The sequence below is a fragment of the Engraulis encrasicolus genome, chromosome 10 (genome assembly GCF_034702125.1).
Source record: "Engraulis encrasicolus isolate BLACKSEA-1 chromosome 10, IST_EnEncr_1.0, whole genome shotgun sequence".
NCBI lineage: Eukaryota > Metazoa > Chordata > Actinopteri > Clupeiformes > Engraulidae > Engraulis > Engraulis encrasicolus.
This window is the reverse complement of record NC_085866.1, coordinates 38,993,093-39,012,957: the sequence shown is the minus strand read 5'-3', so window position 1 is coordinate 39,012,957 and position 19,865 is coordinate 38,993,093. Positions and strand designations below refer to the sequence as shown.

At 42.9% G+C, this 19,865-nt stretch overlaps 1 protein-coding gene and 1 long non-coding RNA gene across 2 annotated transcripts in view; both read left to right on the top strand.

Moving 5' to 3' along the window:
* Window positions 1-4,143: 4,143 nt before the first annotated feature.
* On the top strand, window positions 4,144-6,387 carry LOC134456236 (uncharacterized). Its single transcript, XR_010036272.1, has 4 exons — window positions 4,144-4,465; window positions 4,980-5,042; window positions 5,858-5,926; window positions 6,167-6,387. It is a non-coding gene; the product is annotated as an uncharacterized LOC134456236 (long non-coding RNA).
* Window positions 6,388-18,606: 12,219 nt separating this feature from the next.
* Window positions 18,607-19,865, top strand: part of LOC134457465 (myelin transcription factor 1-like) — a 172,389-nt gene continuing 171,130 nt past the window's right edge. The window contains exon 1 of the mRNA XM_063209473.1: window positions 18,607-18,676. The gene's annotated coding sequence lies outside the window, so the exon portion shown is untranslated. The remainder of the gene's footprint in view (window positions 18,677-19,865) is intronic.

Sequence of the window (19,865 nt, the reverse complement as noted above, 5' to 3'; positions counted from 1 at the left end):
ATCCCGAGGGAAATTAAGGTGCCAAGTAGCATACATACATAACACAAGGACATTACACATACTGTATATTCACAAATATTCACCACACATATATTCACAGGGTCAGATCTCCCTATCCCACTTACACACACAGACACTTTGGGTTCTTTTCTAGTGTGTGTGTGTGTGTGTGTGTGTGTGTGTGTGTGTGTGTGTGTGTGTGTGTGTGTGTGTGTGTGTGTGCACATTTTAGCGCAGTTTAGTTAAGCTACATTCAGCACTGTTGCCAACATGTGCAGCACTTTGAGCCTTCTTTACGAAATTAAACCAAAATAATTTTAAGGTCACAAATCTTTCAGATCTTTGAATAATTTTATGGTTTCATTGGGGTTTTAATTCTGGTGAGTTAGAATGTCCATAACAAAGCAACAAAATCAGCAAGGTTTGAAATAAATAATAAATATTCTCACTGTAACTGGTGGGCCCTGCTGACTCAGTTTATTAACAAGTGCGCCAAAATAGGGGAAGAATGTTGGACTATGACAGAGGGAGCAATGTGTGTAACTGTATGATACTCACTCCCATGAGGTGTGCCATGGTGACAGAAGCCCATGCAGAGCCGACGCATCGGTTCCTCCTCTCATACATCACGGAGAAGATGCATATGCCCATGCCAAGCTGGAGCAATACAGGAGCACACACACACACAAGAGAGAGAGAGAGAGAGAGAGAGAGAGAGAGAGAGAGAGAGAGAGAGAGAGAGAGAGAGAGACAGAGCGAGAGAGACCGAGACCGAGAGAGAGAGAGAGAGAGAGAGAGAGAGAGAGAGAGAGAGAGCGTGAGCGCCAGAGAGAGAGAGAGAGAGAAGAGAGAGAGAGAGAGAGAGAGAGAGAGAGAGAGAGACCGAGACCGAGAGAGAGAGAGAGAGAGAGAGAGAGCGTGAGCGCCAGAGAGAGAGAGAGAGAGAGAGAGAGAGAGAGAGAGAGCGTGAGCGCCAGAGAGAAGAGAGAGAGAAGAGAGAGAGAGAAGAGAGAGAGAGAGAGAGAGAGAGAGAGAGAGAGAGAGAGAGAGAGAGAGAGAGAGAGAGAGAGAGAGAGAGAGAGAGAGAGAGAGAGAGAGAGAGAGAGAGAGAGAGAGAGAGAGAGAGACAGAAACAGACAGAGACATCTTTAGTCTTCATCCGACACCAAAAGTACACAATTTAAGGGCATTCTCTTAGCTTAAAAAACAAATGTTCATTGACTTTTTACTCACCCCACAAATCCAGTGCAGCGAGGACCTGTGTGGAGGTTATCAATCACAGAGTCCGTGCCCAGACACCACCTGCCGCGACACTTCCCACTCGATCTTGGCATGGCGTGACACAGGAAGATCGCACCCATCAGGCAAGCTGGTTTCTGCTAGCTTGGAAGAAGAGCAGTCGCACATCACAATGCAGTGTGGTACCTTGCGGGTCCCAGGACTTTTTGGTTTGCTTTGGAATTTTCACTTGAGCACATCCACTTGGAGGGAATTTCACATGGACATCCTGGACAGTACCTTTGGACTTTGCACTCTTGCAAGCTTGAATTGCACCCGTAACGCATTTTGGTCGTAGAGCTTCACTACATCTCCAACAGCAACATTTCTTCTTGTAGTGTGCCACTTGCTGTGGATGAGCAGGTCCGGGCCTGTAAGTTGGCTCCAGGACTTCAGAACAGGCTGACTTGTGTTTGCATTTCTTGCAGGCTTTTGAGGTGGTAGATGTTGATGTCGACTGGTTTTAAATGTCCACTGTCCTCTTCAAAGGCCCCTGCACACATTCCCCCCATTTCCCTTCCCAACACTCAGGAATCCGACAGTCGTTCCCCATGTCCATGCAACTGCCCTGACCAACTGACCCAGACCGCCGAAGTGCCTTTCATCCAACAGCTCCTGGACTGCTGCCATTGCTGCCGGAGCAACCCCAGACCTGGACCACACGCCGTTCCGGACAGCAACTGGGTGCCGTGGCCCCGGCTGAGCTCAGGCGAGTACTGCCGTGAATGCCCTCCCCTACACTCCAGCAACACCGCCTCCTGTCTGCACAGTAAGGTATTTCACTGCCCCTGTTGGCCACCCACCCGAAGGAAGACGAAGGAACCGCAGATCAGACCGCCACTCTGAACCCCCAGCCAGGCCATCAAGACCAGCCCCCCGGGGACTATGCCCACAGTACCCAGAATTCACCACTTCTCACATCAGCGGAGATCAACTTCTCCAAGAAGAAAAAAGAAATGCGCTTCGGCCAGAACCAGACAGTGAGAGAACCACTCACCAGAAAAGAGCTGTTAAGCCAAGCATCTACCTCCTTACTCTATTCTACTCTACCCTACTGGTACTGTGCTGTACCTGAGGTGGAGCTGTAGGCACGGTGTCATCGTGAAGATAGTTGAGGCGAAGGCCAAGCTGAATCCTCTTGACCACAAGTCAAGTTGAAGAGGTGCACAGCAGTCTTTGCAGCACGGATGAAGAAGTACTTCCAAAAGCACTGCCGAATCGAGGTCAGTGGCATCACCTAGTTGACAGCCAGACCATCTTGTGTGCCATACAGCATGGAAGTTATGGATGCCAAACCCTTGAAGGAAACGGAGCTGGCAAAATCCAGAGCAGCATTGACTGAGATTGGTGATGCATTCCAAGTGCTGTGAACATAGCAGATATCAGGCCAGTCCTGAAGACCTAACTGAAACTTCCAAGTGGCAATGTGGTGCGCAATTCCTTCAGTAGCCAGCACAGTCAGTAAAAGACATTACTGCACAAGCAAGATACAATGTCACAAGAAATGCCGAAGAAAACACTCACTGCAGCACTCACCCGAAGTCAGCTGAAGGCACAACACCAAACTGCAGTCCAGGACAACACACAATCCAAGTTCAGAACTCCCCCACCCACAATAGCAGCAGTCCAAGAGCTAATGGACAAAAGGTGCTTCAACAGTCTGAGACGGCTGGTCGGGACAATTGCATGGACATAAAGAGTGGCTAGGCTCCTGAATGTCAACAGGGGAAATGAGGCAAAGTGGGAGGCAGAACCTTTTTTTCCTTTTCTTCTTCAAGTTTTAGCCTCCAGGCCCCTATGTGAAGTGTTTTCTCTCCTTGTTGTGTTTTGGTTTGAGTGGAGTCTTTGCATCTTAGTCACTGGCAGCAGAAGGTTGTCCACTGGTCAGTGCTGGCCAGCACTGGTTTTCCACTCTTGAAAGACTATGCAGAGACACAGGATTCCATTCGTCTTGTGTTTTTCATTGATTTCAGTGGTGTGGACGTCCTGAACAGTCTTGTTTTTTATTTTATTACTATTTATTATAATAGTTTTATTTTTGTTTGAGTTTTTTTTCTTTGGTTGGCCTCTGTGCGTTTTCCCTAACTTGTAAAAAGGATGGATATGCCTACTTCTGGTGGAGGGTTAAGGCACTATTCCACTGGAAAGGATTTCCTTTTTGATTTGGTTGAGTGGTGGTTCTGACTTTTCCTTAGGTGAAAAACCTGGAGGGAAACATGCAGACAAAGAAAAGAAATGAGTTCTACAGAAATGTGCAAAAATGCTCATGTGCAAACATGCAGGAAATGTGCAACCATGTGTACAATAATTCAAAAATAAACTTTGCCATGTTAGAGACTACAAACCAGATTGAATAACCACAAGCCCTCGTGATTTACGAGATTGTAGGAGCAGACCCCATCGCGGTAGTAGTAGCTAATCATCATTGGAGCAGAACGCAAGTCAGAGCCATACAGAGATAATCTATCTCCAGAGATGGGCTACAATCTGGCCATAGCCTAGGCTACCCATCGCGCTAAACATCCCGAAATGAATAGGTGAAAACAATCGCTTACCGGCTGCTTCGTTTCAGAAATCACGTTTGTACAATAAGTCGTCTTGGCTTGGTTCACAGGCAAGCGCGACAAAGTCTGTCTAGCTTCCAGTAGTCTCCCAAACGGCCAAACTAGTCTAGAAAGCCTACTTATAGGCCTACACTTGCACTCGAGTTTGCCGCGCAAACCAAATTGAAATCAGCTGACACGACACAGCTGACGGTGATCAACCGACTCATGCCTTCATACCCAGATAGCAGATATTTTGGCTTTGTTTTGGCAGATATCTGCAATTTATGGCTTCCTTTTGGCAAGCCATAAGCTTTTGGCATGGTTATGGTTGACCTGGGCGCCAGTGAATTGGGGCGTTCCTCTGGAAAGCAAAAAAAACAAAGATTTGGCTAAAATATGGGTTGTTTATGGCTTCCCACAACACATTAAAACGCGCGGACTGTGAATGAATGAGTTATGGCCAGGTTATGGCATGTGTCAGGTTAATCTGAACCTCGGGTGGAGAGCGGGACAGCAACGTTCTACATTGGTGCGCTTACGGCAATCCAAAAGACTGCCAAAATCAACTGTCAAGAGAAACTCGTGCTTGCCTCACTTCAGTTTCCCCAGCGCCAGTGTGTGTCAGACTTCAGTTTATGCAGGTAAGTGCAGTTGACACGTTTTTATATTAAATACAACCGCCGATGACTTAAGAGATGAGGCATTTTGTGTTATCGGTTTTCATGTTGATTTCATAGGTCTGTGACCGTCGGTTGCCGTGTTATGCGCTGAAACTTCGATACCCTTTTAACAGGAGCTAAAACACAAATGTCTGTGACACACAACTGTGACATTTAATCTTAGTTGCTACCCTCATACTCAGTAACGGTTGATTAAGTGTTGTTCAGTGGTTGAAATTCACTTTCAGATATCAATGCCAAGGGAATTTCAATCAAAGAACAACAACACTAGCAATCCCAGCTTAACTGCCCAACGACAGCTAGCAAAAGCCGGGAGCTAGCTAACTCAGGCATGGAGCATCTTCTACCTATTGGCACAAAGCAGAGCACTATCTAGCAATATCTGCCTGTCACGGAAAGTGTTGGACTCACTGTAATTCTAGCATACTACTGAAGCAATCGAGTGAATCTGCTTTTTTCTACATTGTCTTTTCAGATGTGCTGCTGCTGAAGGCAGTCACCCGGTGGAGGAACTTGTTTTTTGACAGGCATACTACAGGTTGGTTCCACAATTTATTAACCTCCCTCTCTGGTCTAATCTTCGTTCGTTGTGAAAGTCCTTGCTTTTAATGTAACTGATTTTAAGTATACGTCTGTATTGGGTAATGCAATGGTCGGTTTGTGTTTAAGCGCTGGCTATTTAACATGATCAGTTGTTAAGGCAGTGTGTATTGTTCAGCTATCAACAACAGGGGGTAAACCGTATACAGAAATGTGGCCCATGTAGGCCTAATCTTGCTCTAACATTTGTAATACCTCAACACAGAGAGTAGCTTACTAGAGGTGTCAAAGGTAAAAGTAGAAGTGAATTCCTGGTGAAATGTAAACAAACGCCTGCCCCCAGACCAGGATCTCGGAAAAGACTGAATAAGGGGGAAAAAACACCTCAGATATGCCTACTGACAAGTCCAGGGTAGTGGGAGCATTACTAATTGGCAGAAAGCTTTAACAATGGCACATGATATAACATAGTGACTAGTCTGTTTCACCAGTTATTCTACTGTAGGCACACCCAATGAGATAGATAGCCTACTGCTTTGTTGTTACAGGTATTGAAAAACCTAAAAGCTAGGTTAAAAAAAACCTCCAATTTGACCAGTACTCTGATCTTAGAATCAGTGGGCTACTATATACTCAAGTGCAAGTTATATGTTTTGGCAGGGTTTTGTTTGATTGAGTATTGTTTTTTTCCTATTCTTTTTCTCCCTTTTACTTTTGACAATTCCGTAGATGGTTGTACAATCTACTGTAGCCTACTACTCATGTAATTTAAAATGTATAAAATATGAACTAACATCTACATTCTCTTTTCAGATGCTGTGCTGCGAACGGACACTGCAGTCACCTGTGGGAGGGGTCAATCAAATCGGATCTCAAAAACAGGTACCAAATTTTAATAACACCCCTCCCCCCTCTCCCGTCTATTACTCTATTAATCAAGTGCATTTGTGCCGCCACTTGGCCAGGACACCCTTGTTAAAAGAGATTTTTAATCTCAACAGGTTTATTTTCCTGGTTAAATAAAGGTTAAATAAAATAAGAAAAAAAATGTAATGCCACTGTTTTCAAAGTTACTTTTGCATGTAGTAATTCAATTTGGTTTATCTTTTTATTCTTTCCTAGATGTCGCGAATCTGATCTGATCTACCTACCTCTATGTGGCAATAGAGTACCTGCTTTTACTGGCCAGGGGACCAAGATGAAAACAAGAGGCCTGTACCCAGACATCCAAGCACCCATCAAGTCACCCAGTCCACCACCTGCCGTGCAGCTATACCCATCCATCAAATCCAGCCACTTGCCCACCCTAACCAGTCACAGCATTTGGAGGCAATAAAGTATAATGAAATGTATTTAATTGTCTTGGTTTTTTTTTCTAGATGCATAAATATTCCAGTTTCATTGTTGAAAATCACGCATTTATTAAATCCCAAATGATCCCAAATGTAGCCATATTGGGGCCAAATGTCACTTATTTGTCTAATAAGTTTCTCTGTATACCGGTATTTACATTTTAAGTATACAGGGAAACTTATAAGACATTTGGGATCAATTATGGGTACATTATGGCAGTATTTAGGGTCATTTATGGCTGTTCTGGGAGAGTTATGGGTACATTATGGCTGAATTATGGGTACATTATGGCAGTATTTAGGCTCATTTATGGCAGTTATGGGACAGTTATGGGTACTTTATGGCTGCATTTTGGCTGAAGGGTGGGGTCTGGAATTCCTTTTGGGGCCTTTAAGGCTGTACGTGGAAATCCCAAATAGGTTTTGGGTGAACTTTGGTCAATTTATGGCTGGGTTTGGTTGGTTTTGGCATGCCAAATTTGGGCCACTTTTGGCCCGGGGACTCAAACCGAAGCCAGCCAAAAGGCCAAGACACGATTTGGCCCAAAACTCTGCCAAAAACATTTTGCTATCTGGGTAGGCCTAATTCGCTTCTACTAATCAGTTCGCGGTTCTCACCAAATCACCCATTCTTTTGCCTATGTTTTCTCCCGTGAATTTTCCTAGTGAGACTAAAGCCAACTACAAACTAGGGTTGACATAACACTTAACAGTAGCCTAACCTAGGCCTAATAGTAGGGCAAATATAGGCTACAGTTAAATGTATTTTCAGATAGCCTACAATACAAAACACCCAGCACTAAAATGTTACAAATATAAGAAACAAAATAGCTAACAGTATCAAACATCGAAACAAAGTAGGCCTATAGGCCCATTTTCAACATATAAAATAGCCCTACAACAAAATACAACAAAACCCATTGTGTACAAAAACTAGGTTATCAATTTGACTTAGGCCTAGGCCTAGGCCTATACAATGACATTAATTGAACAATTCAATTCCGAGAAATGAAATGAGAAAACAAAAAAAAGCACAAACAAAACAGAAAGAAAGAGTCCCTGCTCTCTATAGTATGACACTGACACAGTGTTACTTGAGATTAGATGATCCCTTTCTTCATTACTATTTTCAAACAGCTTTGCATTCAAATGTTGCCGATGGGGCCGGTTTATAAGGCCTGCAAATGAGAGCCATAAGGCTAGCTGACATTGCATGAAAATGAACATAGGCTCCACAGAAGTCCACACTATAAATGTAGGCTACCCCCAAACCTCCAGCAGCTGTTCAGCAGGTCTGAGCAAGGGAGCCATATTTATTTATTTAGCCTATTTACCTATTTATTTTACGCCATTCTATTTAATGAGTAAATGCTTTTTAAAACTTTAATGAACTTTTGGATGTTTTAAAATTATTATTCTTTTATAGGGTGCACTGTAGGATGGTGGCCAGAGCAGGTAGTACAACGATGCTGCTCATTGAAACTGCTAGAAAGTGTATGTTGTAAATCTTGTCCATGCATCTTGCAAAGCTTCACTATCGCACCATTTGTCAGAGCCATACGGCTCTGCCATTTGTGGCCTTAGAGCGCCATCTTGTGGACAATGTGTGGTGCATTATTAGTAATGATATCAGTTGCACCTTTGGTGCTTAGGAATAGGCCTATGCCTGGCCAGCCTCAAGCGTGCAGAACGCCCGTCTTGAATGAGCAACATTATGGACATAATTTAATCAATCTTAAAGGGACAGTTTGGTCAATTTCAACATGCAGTTGTATTGCTCACGCTACCCTTGACTTGTCAGTACCTGGTGATGCCACATTTTTCGGCTCAGCCCTTTCCGAGATATGAGCAATTCTAATGGGGGCAGCGTTTGTTTACATTTTTAAAAAATGAAACATAGGCCAACTCCAAATATTTTCCCAAAAGGTACTGCTGTTTGCTCGTTGTCTGCTGATGTTTTATAACCTTTTGGATGTTTTTGGGAATAAATAAAAATGTTTTTTTGAAATGTAAACAAAGAGCTGCCCCCATTACAATGACCAGGATCTCGGAAACGGCTGAAGAAGAAGAAAAATAATCTCAGGCACTGACAAGTCCAGGGTAGTGTGAGCATTACAACTGCATGTTGAAATTGACCAAACTGTCCCTTTAAGGTTACTTAAATCGATAGTCTTCGTAGCTTATGGTAGGCTACGTTTCCACACGTAGGATATTCACCTTAGAGAACTAATAGTCCAAAGCAGTGGTGTAATGCGACAGGCATGGTTATTGTAGGCTAAGGTGCGTCATGTCTTGCATTATTATTTTGCTAACATTTGCTTATTAGAAATCCAGCACGTTAAACATTTATCTCTGTGAACGGACGCGAAGAATAGCCTAGGCCTACAACAAAGTTGAGAGGGCCTCTATTATTTCGCTCTCCAGTTGGAAGCGCTGGAGCGTGAGTTTGGAGAGCTGACGCGCATGCTTTTGCCGAGCGCTTAGAAAAATACCACTGTTTATGTAGGCTATGCACGCTTAACACACGTTTCACTATGGTGTAATTGGGGCATTAGTGGCATCATTGGGTGCCTCCAGTTAGACAACATCTACAAGCCAGAGATGACCTGGGAAAACGGTGAAGGTTGCTGATCACCAGAGCTGTCAACGTTCCCGTCAACGGCACGGGGTTGAGCATGGCTCTTTGGTGTATCAGTATATTTCATTTTGGCCATTTGAATAGGTTAGTTGAATGATATCATGAAGTCTCATTTGTGTATGATGAAAAATAGAGAAGTTATTTAAGAATGAAGTTTCAAAATGGTCATTTTTGACCGTAACACAACCAGAGGGTTAATGAATTCCTGGCTCCACATCGTGATCCAGATCACCATCTTTATTTTATAATTTCCAACAACTCCACAAAAATCCATGACTTTTTGAGTTATCCTGCTGACAAGCAGACAGACAGGCAGACGAACAGACAAACCAACGCGACCGAAAACATAACCTCCTTGGCGGAAATAATAAGACTTGAACATGGAATTTGGTGTGTCACAGGAATATGAGGGCTCATGCCAGTGAAATAGCTCACACTCATATGGCAACAGAATAGTACGCATTTGAACTATGATGGGAATCTGTTTGTGAAAGTTTCTGAGTATTAATTGTATGTAGGCACAATTTATGTTTGTTTGTTAAGAGAAATATTGAGTTTGGCCTGCAACTTTGTTCCAGATTTTGATTTTGGCCCTCTGCCAATAAGAGTTTAACACCCTTGATCTACAGTAGAGGTATTGAGTCCTAAGGCAGGTGGGCTGGGCCCTAAGAATGAGTCAGGGTTCCCCCCCCCCCTGTTTGACGCCACTGCACACCACACACACACCACACACACACGCACGCATGCACACACACACACAACCTTCTTTGGTCTATCATCAAAATGCATTAGCGCATTATACATCATGGAAGAAGAGTGCAGATGGGAGCTGTACAGTACTGGTGCGGCAGCCACGAGGTGTGCAGTGGCTGTCTTATCTCCACTGTCAGTACGGCTCAGGTCAGCAGGAAGGGCCAAAAAAGGTGTGTGTGTGTGTGTGTGTGTGTGTGTGTGTGTGTGTGTGTGTGTGTGTGTGTGGGTGTGTGTGTGTGTGTGTGTCTGTCTGTCTGTCTGTCTGTCTGTCTGTCTGTCTGTCTGTCTGTCTGTATGTTAGAGAGTGAGAGAGAGAGGAAGGAAGAGAGGGAGGGAGGGAGAGAGAGAGATACTGTGCATATGCCTGGTGTGTGTGTGTGTGTGTGTGTGTGTGTGTGTGTGTGTGTGTGTGTGTGTGTGTGTGTGTGTGTGTGTGTGTGTGTGTGTGTGTGTGTTTGCCTCAGGTGTGTGTGTGTGTATGTGTGTGTTTGCCTGTAGGTGTGTGCGTGTGTGCGTGTGTGCGTGTGTGCGCGTGCATGTGTGTGTGTGTTTGTGTGTATGTTTGTGCGTGTGTGTGTGTGTGTGCATGTTTGCCTTCAGGTGTGAGTGTGTGTGTGTGTGGGTGTAGGTGTGCGTGTGTGTGTGTGTGTGTGTGCGTGCACGTGCATGCATATGTGTATGTAATGTGCGGCACCGGTGCGTGCTATGTCTGTATGTGTGTATTGGGATGTGTTGAGTTGAGGGTTCCCTGCTGTGGCCGTTTTGGCTCCCCAACAGAGGCGGGCAGGCAGGCAGGCGGGCAGGCAGGCAGGCAGGCAGCACAGCAGTACGCATGGCGCTGGCAGGCTTACAGGGAGACTGCTGCTGCTGCTGCTGGGCCTTCTCTTGGGCCCGTGCGATACGGCACAGACAGATTAGGGACACAAATCAACGGGAACTAATCCCCAAAGAGGCAGAGAAAGCATGTGCAACCCCCTTTTGGACTCCCATTCGAATGAAATTGCACAGAACAAAAGCAAAATTTCTACGCTCGGGAATCGTGCTGAATGGATTTTTGACTCTACAATGCTTCTGCCTGGTTGTACTGAATGTTGTTGTTGTTGTTGAGCCAATTGGAGAGCAATTTAAGTTTGATCTTGGTGGAGCAGCTACAAGAGCTCTCGGACCAAGTTCTAACAAAACATTGTGTAAGGCATATTCAAATGAAGCTAAGCCACCATAAGCTGTGCCGCATAATCAGGCCATATGGTGCAGCGCTGTACATGGAGAGAAGGTGTTTAGATATCTTGTGTGTGTGTCAAGTACATATTGCCATGCCTCTGTGAGTGTGCACATCTACAAAGTACTTGTATTGCAGGGGAGAATAGCCTACTCTACTCTTAGAGTACTGGAGTAAACTAGAGACGCTTTAACGAAAGAAACATGTTCTCTTCTGTGACTGCATGTCATTTTCAGCCCTTGTCTGTCTCTACCTATAACTCCACTTGCTTCCTCTACACATTTTGTCTGTGTGATGGGCCTATCTCAACTCAATTCATGTCATGTTTTATTCATTGTCTACGGTAGCCTCCTGTACTGTCCCATTTCACTGTATACTTTGTTGTTTGCTTAAAAATAAAAAAAATAAAGCTTTGCAAATATTCAAAAAAAATTTAACTAACATTAAAATGTGATAATTGCCATCTAGTGGGGAGTGTATCTAGAGAAAAGAGATAGCCTACTCACTATATTGCCAAAAGTATTCACTAACCTGCCTTGACTCACATATTTACTTACGTAATTTCCATTCCATTCCTGGGAGGGAAAAAAAAGTCCCCCACATTTGGGTTTACATTGCCCACGGGGACCCCGGTTCGAGTCCAGCCGGGGTCATTTTCCGAGCCTGCCCCATCTCTCTCTCCAAGTTATTTCCTGTCTACTCTCACACTGAAAGTTCCATCCCATTCCTAACCCACAGGGTTCAAGATGTTGGTCCATCTTTTGCAGCGATTACACCTTCAGGATCTCCAAACATTTTCCATGTTCCATGCTCCCAACCTTCTTGGAACAGTTTGGAGTGAGGACCGTGTTCCTCAAAATAAGTAAAAGAAGCCCCTGAGACACACATGAATGAAAACACGGATGTAAAATAGCACACTGTCATACTTGCCATTGTCATTCAAAGCAAACTGTAGCTTGCACGGTCATGAATTATTTGCAATTTCAGGCCTTCCACTCGCAACGCATGGTCTGAGGTGTGCGTAAATTTTTGGCACATTTCTACGTTCAAGTACATGTTCATAAATCCTCGACCTTGTGGACGGCCTTTTCAATAGAGTTGAAGCTGTAATCGCTGTAAAAGGTGGACAGACATCATATGTGCCTAAGATAGGATTGATAAATGGGGAGTTCCGGCCATTCCAGGAATATATCACATCTGATGGAGACCAATAAAAGTTGACCAATGGGAAAACCGTGAGAATTTTTCATGCGGGCTGTGCAAAGTTAGCCAATTGCGCTGATCTCTATGAAAACGGGCGATATCGGGCAAGTGTTTAACCTTTTCTGAAGCTCATAACATGTATCCAAATGCTTTAGAGCGAATTGGGTTGCTGTGTGGGCACATGCAATGAAACCCAAGAGGTAATTTTAGCATTAGATATGATGCATTTGTCATATATGAGTTAAGGCAAGTTAGCAAATACTTTTGGCAATATAGCATAATATATATAAACATAATTAAACTTAATTAGAATTTGAAAAGCAAACAAACAAATGCACAAACAAATAGGCCTATTCACTATATTCCTTCTCACAGTGTCCTCATCACCCATATTTCCATACATAACTCAGTAACTTCTAGGATACTGATATAGGCCTAAAAGCATGATAAGGGTGTTATTTGTATTTGGCTCGGAGGCTTTTTGCCCTTTGGGGATTCTGCATTAATGTACTCTAATTAATGCAATTGTATGACCGAAAACCATCACAGTGTTATTGAATCAATTACTGTGGCCTAATTATCTTGCATTAATAATGGCAACTTTTTGTTGATGATTGTTGATGTTTGAGAGGTTTATGTAGTAAACATCCATTATAGAACCCGTTTGGTAACACTTTCTATGAAGCCCATATCTATAGCGCATTATGAGCGCATTTATAACAAATTATAATACACATTATAATTACTTACAAAGCATTACGACTACACAGATGATGTTTCATGATTCTTTATGTTAACAGTAATGCATAACCACGAATCTAGCTTATAATACTTCATAAATCCAAGGGTATTATGAGTGCTCATGACAGGATATAAACTACAGGCTGCCTGATGGGGCTTACAGTACATTATGATGCATTATAGATGTGCATTATACAGTGCATTATAGATGCATCCATATGAACTTCACTTTACTTAGAGCACACATTGACGACTTATGATCTCATGAAACATTATCGTATGAGCCCTTATGACAGTTTATCATCCAGGTCTGTGCATAGAGGGGTTTAGGTACTCATAATGTACTATAAGCCCCATCAGGCAGCCTGTAGTTTATAGCCAGTCATGAGCACTCATGACACCCTTGGATTTATAAAGCATTATAAGTAGATTCAGAGTTATTCATAACTGTTAATATAAAGCATCATGAAGCATTATGAGTGGAGTCATAATGCGTTGTAAGTAATTATAATGTGCGTTATAATTTGTTATAAATGTGCTTATAATGTTGGCTTTAAGTAAAGTGTTACCGAACGTTTTAGCCTGTTTAAAAAAACATTTCCCCCTAGTGTTTCCACGTCCAGTGGGTTTGGAACTGCGAGTGAAAATTAAAATACAGACTCATGTGAATGAGGATAATATCTTCAAGATATTTTTGTCCACTTATTTAAAATCAGCTTTTATCTGCTTCTCCACAAAGGGTAGCCGGGCCTGGCAGCACTAAGACAAACATGCCCTCCAACTGTTTTTTTTTTTTTTTTTTTTTTTTTTTGGATGAGTTCTCTAATATGCCCAGCAGAGGGCAGGCCACCACTGACAGAAACCTCAGGTACTGTCTTAGTAATTCTATCAATCTACAGCATGCTAATTTTGTTGGTGTTGATTTGTTTCCTGTGATTATTCCGCCGTCAGATTTGTCTAATTGCGTAAATATTAATTTGCCTTGCAAACTGTTTGATTATCAAAGCACGCGTACAATGACCGGAGGAAGTCGATGTATTGGAATAAGTGTTTTATTAATTATTTTATTCACAGAACGGATACAGACGTGTTGCGCACAGGAAGGATGGATGAATGGCACGAGTGAGACCATTATTTGATTCTCTAGGCTTGTCACGTTCACCATCCTACTTATTTTTGGCAAGGAAGTTCCATTTTCATACAGTATGTATTTGCTCATTGCACTGCCAAGGGACACAATAGGCCCTACTATTAGCAGGGAAGGCATGTTTGTGTGTTGTAAATGTTTGGCATTGCTTTGTTGACTCATCCTTGTGTGTTTGTCTGTATGTGTTTTCAAGGCATGTTTGAGGGATTACGATGGATTTCACTGTTTGTGTCCTGGAAAGGTAAATACAGCCTTTTTGTCAACACACAACCTGTCCTGTATGTTGGGGTTGCCTACTCCCTCAGTAGCCCCCCCCCCCCCTATAACACAAATCCAGAATCATTAACTCTGAACTAAAATGAATCTTTGTACAAATGTGCAATGGTTTGAAAAAGCATCCCTGAGGAAAAGTTGATTGCAATGGTCCTGGTGATTTCTGATTACAGTGTGTAATTTCCACACTAGGCCTACTGTCTGAAGACATTTCATTCAAAAGGCCTTTCTCTTTCCCTATAGGCCTACTTACTCATGTTTCTTGTCTCGCCTTGCCTATGCAAAGTTGAGATTAAATAGCCAAGTCCATGCTATTGGCTGCATGTGAATGACAGGTCGTGACTTGTCATGTTTGCATAGGGAAATCACGGCCAACCCTTAGGTTTATGTTTTGTTGCACCACCAACCAACACCAACTGACGAACACGCACAGGTGTTTTCCTCCTCAGACAGTGATGAGGTGAGTTTCACTTTTTGTTGAGATTGTGATAAACCTATAGTGTTTTATTCGTATATTTATAACTTCAACTACAGTACAGTAAATTTTAATTCTGTTCATGTGTTACATGTGATTACTTGTGTGAGAAGTTGCGATCTAGTTGGACAGTTTTATCAGTGACAAAAGAGGAAGTTGACTTCTGTATTGTTGAGGCACTGGGCACTTTTACAGTAACTTTTAGGAACACTTACGAGACAGTTGATACTCCTGTGTGTGCTCTGTTACCATATGTGTCCTCCTGTCTGTTCTGTTTCAAAATCTGCTCTATCACTTTCTGTCTCTCTGCATCCATTCACTTTTATTTCTATCTTACTTCATATCAACTCTCTGTCTCTCTATCTCTCTGTCTCTGTCTCTCTCTCTCTCTCTCTCTCTCTCTCTCTCTCTCTCTCTCTCTCTCTCTCTCTCTCTCTCTCTCTCTCTCTCTCTCTCTCTCTCTCTCCTTGGTATGTGAGTGTATGGCTGTTTATCTCGCCAATCAAACGTGCTGGTGCGAATCGAGCAGCAGGGAGATCATCACAAGACGAGGCGAGGGTGCGTGGTGTTACTACCCCTCTCCTGAAGAAGGGAGCCTCTTTGTGAGCCAGTGTTGCCTTGAGGGGGGTCTAGTGACTGGGCCGCTTTGAACTTTTAGTTTCCGCCATCCCAGAGTCCCTCTCGACACCCTCAGATTTAACTCAACTGCCCTTATTGTATTGCATCGATATTAAACCCACAAATGACAGAACTTTTTTTTTTAAAAAATCTCTCAAGCGTCTTTTAAGATGTGTTCTTTGGGTGGCTTTGTGTGTGTGTGTGTGTGTGTGTGTGTGTGTGTGTGTGTGTGTGTGTGTGTGTGTGTGTGTGTGTGTGTGTGTGTGTGTGTGTGTGTGTGTGCGAGTGTGTGTGTGTGTGTGTGTGTGTGTGTGTGTGTGTGTGTGTGTGTGTGTGTGTGTGTGTGTGTGTGTGTGTGTGTGTGTGTGTTTATGATTATATGTTGAGCTGTCATCCACTAACTCCAGTGAGAACTGCCTCAGGTCTCACCGACCTACTACACACTCTCTTTACATAATCTCTAGTAGCCTATATGTCACAATATGCACTCAGGCATTTCATTTTGAAATTTTCCGCTACCCCCCGAGGGCTTATTCCCTGCTGGTTAAGTTGGCGTTCCTCTAAGAAAGACAGAACCCACATGCAGAAACAGAAACAGAATAAACGGCTGAAATGAACATGCGCTAGCAAGATAGAGGGAATGGCCTTTGCAGTTCAGTAAATACAGTACTTAGTGTAGGCAGGGGCCTTGTGTCAGTTGTGTGCATTGGTTATTGTCTCGGTTTTGTAAGGCATGATACCGTACCATGCATGTGGAATCTTTTGTTTATGTAAACAGTTAGTGAAGTTACAAATACACCATGCCAGAAGAATTAAATTATATTCCACCACATAAAAAATATGTCTCTGTATTGCAGAAATGCTACGCTACAGTTTTAGATTCTATTTTCTACTTTGCACAGAGTGAGTGGGGGAAATCCCGTCAAAGAAACACGACAAAAGAGTCTGCTCAGAGTGAAGTGTGCACATCTTCAATGTAATTTATTCAAACTTGGATCATTTAAATCCTTTACTACTGGCAACAAGCTACTGGCACTACACTCTCTAATACACCCATGGTCAGAAGAGGAGGCCAAAATAAATGTAGAATTAAATCTATGGTGCAAGTACAATACTAGCACATGATATTAGGCTACAGTACATAGCTAATGAGGTGGCTAGACGTTGTTACTGAAAAAAAAACACTAAAAACTTAGAAAAGAAACCCCCTAAATTTGATCCAACCTTTGCAGAATGAAGTGCATCATTCTATAGTGACTGTAGAGCAGTTATTCAGTGAAGTTACTTGCGTTGAATGGCCCCTCTGATGGTCAGTCAGGACGGTTACGTGGCGCTATTCCGATATCTCGCTATTCCGACGTTAATGTCTATTGTCGGAATACCGACACGTTTTCCACCGTCCGCCGCTATTCCTACATGCCGCTATTCCGACATCCCTAACCTTAACCCTAACCCTAACCCTAACCCTAGCCCCTAAAAAGTGTCGGAATAGCGGCATGTCGGAATAGCGCTATGTCGGAATAGCGATTGCCCCCCAGTCATCAGGACAGCTAAATGAACAAACATATCTATAGCAATACATTTCTCAGCAGCTCTTGAGTGTTGTGATTCCAGCAAAAAGAAAACAGACCAAAAATGAATAGGCTATGTATCTTCTTTGGGTTTTCACGTCATTTCATCAGAAACTGCGAAACATAGCCTTTCCAATGGTAAAAGTCACATGTGCCTCATTCCGGCTTACCACAGAGGTGGAACGTAACTAAGTATTTGTACTTCGTTACTGTACTTAAGTATTTTTTTCTGGAATTTGTACTTACTTGAGTAAAAATAAAAATGCAGACTTTTACTTTTACTCAATACATTTTTTTGACAATTACTTGTACTTTCTACTCCTTACATTTCTAGAAGAGGACTTAGTTACTAGTTACATTTATCCTAGGTTTTCCTGTTGTGTTTCGTGGATATTTGAGTAGCCTCAGCTGCAGGCAGGGAGGCGGGACCAAGCCCCTCTTTCAAACTGACACCCAGACAGAAAAGATACTTTAAAAAACATTAACAGGACTCCATAGTCATGTTCAAATAGAACCGAAAACCGTTGCAGAAACTTTTTCCTATTGGATCAAGTAGGCAGACATACTTGTACTTTTGTACTCAGAAAGTACATTCAAAAGTTAGCACTTATGACTTTTACTTAAGTACATTTTTGGTGTACAACTTTTACTTTCAATTGAGTATTTTTTTCGCAGGGTACTTCTACTTTTACTTAAGTACACAACCTCTGTACTTCTTCCACCTCTGGCTTACCATCCACCATCTTGACACTGGTATAGTTCTGTAGAAAAATGCTGTATGTCTTGACCCAGATGAGAAGCCAGGAATGATTTCTATAACCCTTCTCCTTCCCCCAACCTTCCCCTCTCTCCACTGATATTTGTTTAGTTCCCCCCTTGAATGGATAGCATTGTGACAGTGCTCTCTTTCTTTCTCTCTGTCCCGTTGCTTCCTGCATGCTTAAATAGGAACACAAGCACCCCCACAACTTTCTTTTGAAAAAAAAGGAAGTAGAACTTTTTAGGGGGATTTTATTTTGATTTTATCAGACTATGTGGTGAGTGTCAGCAGAGCTTGAGATGGGGGGATTTACAGTAGCTCATGGAAGTTTTTTTGTTCAGGGCAAGAAGGCAGTTCTTGTTAGAGCTACGAAGGCAGTTGTTGGTCCCAAGCATTCTCCTGATCCCTTACAGCCAGGGTAAGTGCAACTAAAAGATCTAGTTGTACTTTTAAAAATAGAAACGAAATGAGATATCCTGCCTTAAATTTTCTGATTAAATCCTTTAATTTCCAATATAAAGCCTCCAGATCTACGCCCCTCACTTCCAGGCTGTCATTGGTTATCCCGATAAGATAGAGAAATGCATCTGTTTGTACACCTTTAAGCCACAGCATTCATGCATTCTTATTTACCTTTAACAACATTGACGATTCTGTTACATGTTTCAGACGTTGTAGGTCGTAATGGGTTAATATGCTTGTAAAACTGTGTGCATGGCTCTATCTGTTGTTTTCACCTTGGTGTCTTTATACAGACACAGCCACCAGAGAACCAGATGGAGAGCAGTGCTGTGAGGTCAGGGGGCTCTCTCATCACACCCACTGCATCTGTACACCACCACCGCATCTCTGCCACGGAGGACCGGGAGGTCTCAGAGAAAGGTAGGTAGGTGACCTGACTGACCTCTCTAAAAATGTACAGCAGAGGGTACTTTCTAGCGGGTACAGCCCGTGGATCACTAGGGGGTATACCACTGAAGTACCATTGAGTAAAGAACCATGCATACACACTGTCAGTGGGATCTCAGGGAAAGGTTGGTGACCTCGCCATAAGGCACATGAGGACTACCTGAGGGTCATCCCATACGCGTTTCTCGAAAGCGTAGTTGTTAGCCTGTTAGCAACGTGGGTAGTTGGAAATGGGAAATTGCATTACAAACAACAAAGTAGCTAACATACTTGGCAACTATGGTTTCGAGAAATGCACCCCAGTGTTGCCATGAAGGTACATTTCCATACTCAAAAAAGGTTTGTAACCTCTCGAAAAGAAGCAACACATGTACGCCTGGTAAAGCAGGTCTGTGCACTACATTATATATCTTCTATAATTCAAGAAAGTTCTGCCTGTGTCTGTGACTTCACTCACTGTCATGTAGTCAGTAGTAAATGGCAGAATGTTGACCAAGCCAGAAAACAGAGATGATGTTAAATTTGATATTCTGTGATTTGCTATGGGAACGCTCCCACTATTTGCTGGTTGGTTTTGGTTGGGGTATCTTCTGCTGCATAAGGGTAATCCGTTGGTCATAGGTGTCACTCTCCTACACTCACCATGGCTCCCCTATGATCATGTGTGTTATCGGTCAAGGCAGAGATCAATTTCATTGTGCGCGTCTGTGCTATGTAACATACAGTGAACACACTGAAAAATGGCACACAGGAAGTGGCATACATTACTTGGTGTGTGCATTGGCAGCCAGAAGGCAGCCAGAAGGCAACAGAAGGCAGCCAAATGTTGTGGTTGGGGCCTCACCTTTGGCCTCACTCAAACGTCGGCAATCCCAGGGCCACAGGCAGGGCAGGGTTGTTTACAATTTGCCTGTGGTTCAAAGCAAAGTAGGCATACATTGGCAGAGTGTTGTGAATTGTCTGATGCTGCTGTGTGTGGACACCGCTAGTTTGAATGTTATTAAAGAATATTAAAGGTGCACTGTGTAATATTTTTAGTAGTTTATTTATAGAATTCATGCTGCCCATTCACAAATGTGACCTTTTTCATTGATACTTACCACCACCGTCACATTCAAAATATTCATTATTGCTGGGAAAATTGCACTTTTCCTACATGAAG